Source organism: Cervus canadensis, chromosome 11, assembly GCF_019320065.1.
Source record: "Cervus canadensis isolate Bull #8, Minnesota chromosome 11, ASM1932006v1, whole genome shotgun sequence".
NCBI classification, from domain to species: Eukaryota; Metazoa; Chordata; class Mammalia; order Artiodactyla; family Cervidae; genus Cervus; species Cervus canadensis.
The window spans coordinates 73,947,695-73,953,399 of NC_057396.1; the positions used below are offsets into that span (position 1 = coordinate 73,947,695).

General features: G+C 40.9%; 1 pseudogene; it reads right to left on the reverse strand.

Annotated features, from left to right (window-relative positions):
- Nucleotides 1-2,142: 2,142 nt before the first annotated feature.
- On the reverse strand, nt 2,143-3,010 carry LOC122449357 (annotated as a pseudogene).
- Nucleotides 3,011-5,705: the final 2,695 nt, after the last annotated feature.

Genomic DNA, 5,705 nt, shown 5'->3' on the forward strand with positions numbered 1-5,705 from the left:
CCAAGGTCTCAGGACATCCTTTGTCTGTGTTCCATGATTCTCAGTTACTGTCCCTGACCTTTGAAGAAACATGGGCCTGCCCTGCAGAGAAGGTTACTTCCTTTGCTGGGCAGAGTCTGGTTCTGCTCCACTGACTTCATGTTACCTTTACTCTTCTCTTAGAATTTAGGTAGGAAAGTGTATTTGAAAAGATATATTTTCTTTTTTTTGCCCAGTAGTTCTTGTGTCATTTAACAGTAAGTACATTTTTCTTCCCTGGTAGCTCAGATGGTAAAGCATCTGCCTACAATGCAGGAGACCTAGATTCGATCCCTGGGTCAGGAAGATCTCCTGGAGAAGGAAATGACAACCCACTCCACTACTCTCACCTGGAAAATTCCATGGACAGAGAAGCCTTGTAGGCTACAGTCCATGGAATCACAAAAGAATTGGACACGACTGAGCGACTTCACTCACTCACTCACTCACTCACTCACTCACTCACATTTTTCTGGCCAGTTCATTAGACTGGCTGGTATTATTTTATGTGAAATCTGCTCTTTTATCTAGCTAACATGGCGTTTTTAGAGTCATCTGAGGGTTTTTTGCCAACAGTCTGTCTTCCTGATTAAAAGCACTCTTGGCCTTTTCATTTTCTCATTTAAATAAATGAATGACCACTGTCATTTTAGATCCATCTACATTCCAGGTTTTCTATTGCTATGGAAGTAAGATATACAAAAAGACACTTGCTCTTTGGAAAGAAAACTATGAGAAACCTAGATAGCATATTAAAAAGCAGAGATATCACTTTGCAGACAAAGTTCCATATGTTCAAAGCTATGGTTTTTCCAGTAGTCATGTATGGATGTGAGAGTTGGACTATAAAGAAGGCTGAGCGCCGAAGAATTGATGCTTTCAAACTGTCATGCTGGAGAGGAGTCTTGAGAGTCCCTTGGACTGCAAGGAGATCATATCAATCAATTCTGTAGAAAATCAACCCTGAATATTGGAAGGACTGATGTTGAAACTGAAACTGAAGCTCCAATACTTTGGCCACCTGATGGGAGAAGCCAACTCATTGGAAGAGATCCTGATGCTGGGAACGACTGAGGGCAGGAGGAGATGGGAAAGGACAAGGAAGCATGGCGTGCTGCAGTCCATGTGGTGGCAAAGCGAGACACAGCTAAGGAATGGAAGAAAAACAATAGCCTGAGTCATAAGGCACTTTTCAAAGGAGTACAGTTATTTTACATTTCAGGTTATGCAATAATTGGAACAGAACAAATGAGAAGCCTCGTTGTAGAAAATTTAGGGAATGTGTTTAAATGAATGGGAAATTATGAACCTAAATTTTAATATTGGTTGAACTTCCCAGGTGGCACAGTGGTAAAGAATCTGCCGGCTAATGCAGGAGACACAGAGATACAGGTTTGATCCCTGGGTTGTGAAGATCCCCTAGAATAGGAAATGGCAACCTCATCCAGTACTGCTGTTTGGAAAGTTTCATGGACAGAGGAGTCTGGCAGGATGCAGTCCATGGGCTCTCAAAGGATTGGGCACAACCAAGCACTTAGCAGCACAAATGCAAAACTGGGGTTTTCTACTCTTTAAGAATGTATCTGAAATATATTTGAAATAACTATGTATTTTGTCAAGTCTATACACACTTTATATCTTATAATCTCAAAATGAGAGATTATACTATAAAAAGCCCCTTTTCATGTAGTATGGGATATGGTCCTCAAACTAAAACCAAGGGAAAATAAGCCCTATGATATGTTGCTGAATTTCCTGCATTCAAAGAAATTATCTACTGGAGGTAGCATTGGGGCTTCCCAGTAAAGGGAAGTCAGTAAAAAGCGACCCAGTAAAGGGTCGCTCAGTCAGTAAAGAATCTGCTTGCAGTGCAGGACACCTGGGTTCAATTCCTGGGTCGAGAAGATCCCCTGGAGAAGGAAATGGCAAACCACTCCAGTATTTTTGACTAGAAAATCCTATGGACAGAAGGAGCCTGGTGGGATACAGTCCATGGGGTCGCAAGAGTTGGACATGACTTAGCAACTAAACCACAACCACAACCAAGATGTGAAGAAGTTGTCTATTTCAGAAATATTAAATAGTGGTCAAACAGCTATACTGGATGCTTTGATGTGCTGAATTTTAACACTTTGGATTCAATCTGAAAAAGAATTTTTTCCATATGACTTTCACAGCTTCTTTTACCTCCTTATTTCTCAAACTATAGATCAGGGGATTCAACATGGGAATCACAATGCCATAAAATACAGAGGCCACTTTCCTATTTTCATGGGAATTATGCAAATAAGACTGTTAAGTACATGTAAGAGAGCTTTCCATAGAAAATGGTGACTGCTGTCAGGCGGGAGGCACAGGCAGAGAAGGCTTTTTTCTTTCCTGCATTGGAAGAGATCCTCAGGAAGGCAGCCAGGAAAAACATGTAGGAAATGATGATGGCTGACACAGTGAATGTCAGTTTAAATCCCACAAAGACAAGAATCAGCATGATGTTGATGTCAGTGTTGGAACAGGAGAGGGCAAGAACTGGAGGAACGTCGCAGAAAAAGTGACTGATGGTATTACCCTTGCAGAAGACCAGTGAAAACGTAAAACCTGTGTGCACAGATGCAGTTGTGGAGCCCATGATGTATGAACCAGCTATCAACTGGATGCAGACTCTTCGGGACATGGCGATGGGATAGCAAAGTGGGTTGTAGATGGCCATGTAACGGTTCACTGCCATAACAGCAAGGAGGTAACAGTCACTGGTTACAAACGTTGTGTAAACTAATAATTGTATGACACAACCCTTGAATGATACTGATTTACTTTCTATTATGAAGTTTTGCATCATCTTGGGAGTGACAGCAGAGGTAAAACAGATATCAACAAAAGCCAAATGCTGTAGGAAAAAGTACATGGATGTTTGGACTCTGGAATCTGTCTTGATGAGTAGGATCATTCCAATATTACCCACCATGGAGGTCACATAGATGACCAGAAACATAGTGAAGATACAAATCCCAGAAGGAAGAATTCAGTCACTTCAGTGCTATTTCTCAGTGTCACGAGCACAAAAAGTCTAGAAAGGACTAAGAGGGAGACCAGAAAAAGAAAAGAAATGACTTGTTGACTAGAAGACACCCTTAACACTTTATGTCACTTTGTAAAAATTATATTTTCATGAAATTATATTTTCAAATTTCCAAAATTTCTTTCAATTTTTTTTTAAAATAAGAAATCACCACATAAAACCAACATATTAGGCATAGATTCATTTTCAAAACAAAGAAGTTTTCACAGAAGAAGATTCACTTTTAATATTTGGATGCTAAGAAACATAGATTGACATACATTTCACCAAATCTGCCAGTTTCCTTTCCATAGCCCAATGCTGAACATAAATGAAGCCTCAGAAGCATCGAGACTCAGCAGAGGTTAAGCACATTCAAATTACTTAGGCAGCTGGCCTTTCTTCATGGTAATCATTTAATCAGCAAAGACCTTCATCATAAATGAAACAAAGAATTTCATACTGAGGCTGAGAGAGTCATTTCCTAGGCAGGTTGATAAGAAGTCTAGGGGTCCCCAAGGAGAGCGAGGTCTGGGATATTCAAGGAGGAAGAAAGGACAAACTTTTTAACTTTTTTTCCTCTACATTCCTTAGGATTATATAACAATAATGTATCCTGCCCGAGGACAGTCTTTGGATTAAACCCTCTGGCTAATTCTGTCGTCTTAAAACATAAATTATGGGAGTAGGTCTGGTCTTTACAAGGATGTATCCTGCCTGAGGACGATCTTTGGATTAAACCTTCTGGCCAACTCTGTTATCTTAAAATGTAAATTATGGGAGTAGGTCTGGTGAGGTCTTTACAACCTCCAGACATTCTTTGGATTCATTGGAGAGTATATAACTCCATTGCTAACACTAGCAAAGGGTGTACTCTTTTGCCCCCTTCTGATGTCCATGTCAGAAGCTTTCTCTATTTCCTCTATACTTTAATAAAACTTTATTACACAAAAGCTCTGAGCGATCCAGCCTCATCTCTGGCCCCGGATTGAATTCGTCTCCTCCGGAGGCCAAGAATCCCGTGTTTTATCATTCAGCAACAACCTTTCAAGACAACCCAAGCTTAAAACATACACGTTATGTGTCAGATGTGGGTGGTAGGACTTGCATGGTTTCATTAGCTCTTGAAAAGTCTTCATAATGTCATATCTATACTTCACTAGAATTCAGAGTCATGAAAGTCAAGTTGGTATAGTAAATGTAGTAATAATTATCCTATCAAGATTCTGATTAAGTGGACCCCTGATCTACTCTAGCTTCCTCTAATAAGTACTTGTATACATGGGTGACTGCTTCCTTAAAAGTGTTGCATTTCAATTCTTTTACACCAGGTTATCCCGAGGAAGGAACTTGCACTAATTTATTTCTTCTTGGCCCTCATTAAACACTGAATTAAAGAATGATTTCTTATCCTTACAATGAAGTTATCCAACTGTGCTTATTTCTCAGATGGTTTTGGAGAACCAGAGGAGCCCATGTCAACAGGAGGCTTAGTCTGCACCATTCTTGACACTAAAAGCAACTTCTTACTAACCATCTCATTATGGAGGTGCATTACAGTTATTTATAAGATGAGGTTACTTTAGCCTAATTCAGTTCAGTCGCTCAGTCGTGTCTGACTCTTTGCGACCCCATGAACCGTAGCACACCAGGCCTCCCTATCCATCACCAACTCCTGGAGTCCACCCAAACCCATGTCCATTGAGTCAGTGATGCCATCCAACCATCTCATCCTCTGTCATCCCCTTCTCCTCCTGCCCTCAATCTTTCCCAGCATCAGGGTCTTTTCCAATGAGTCAGCTCTTCGCATCATGTGGCCAAAGTATTGGAGTTTCAGCTTCAACATCAGTCCTTCCAGTGGACAACCAGGACTGATCTCCTTTAGGATGGACTGGTTGGATCTCCTTGCAGTCCAAGGGACTCTCAAGAGTCTTCTCCAACACCACAGTTCTAAAGCATCAATTCTTCAGCACTCAGCTTTCTTCACAGTCCAGCTTTCAAATCCATACATGACCACTGGAAAAACCATAGCCTTGACTAGACGACCTTTGCTGGCCAAAGTAATGTCTCTGGCTTTTTATATGCTTCTAGGTTGGTCATAAACTTTTCCTTCAGGAGTAACGTCTTTTAATTTCATGGCTGCAGTCACCATCTGCAGTGGTTTTGGAGCCTCAGGAAGAATAAAGTCAGCATTGTTTCCCATCTATTTCCCATGAAGTGATTGGACCAGATGCCATGATCTTAGTTTTCTGAATGTTGAGCTTTTAAGCCAACTTTTTCACTCTCCTCTTTCACTTTCATCAAGAGGCTTTTTAGTTCCTCTTCACTTTCTGCCATAAGGGTGGTGTCATCTGCATATCTGAGGTTATTGATATTTCTCCCGGCAATCTCGATTCCAGTTTGTGCTTCTTCCAGCCCAGCGTTTCTCATGATGTACTCTGCATATAAGTTAAATAAGCAGGGTGACAATATATAGCCTTGACGTACTCCTTTTCCTATTTGGATCCAGTCTGTTGGTCCATGTCCAGTTCTAAGTGTTGCTTCCTGACCTGCATATAGGTTTCTCAAGAGGCAGGTCAGGTGGTCTGGTATGCCCATCTCTTTCAGAATTTTCCACAGTTTATTGTGATCC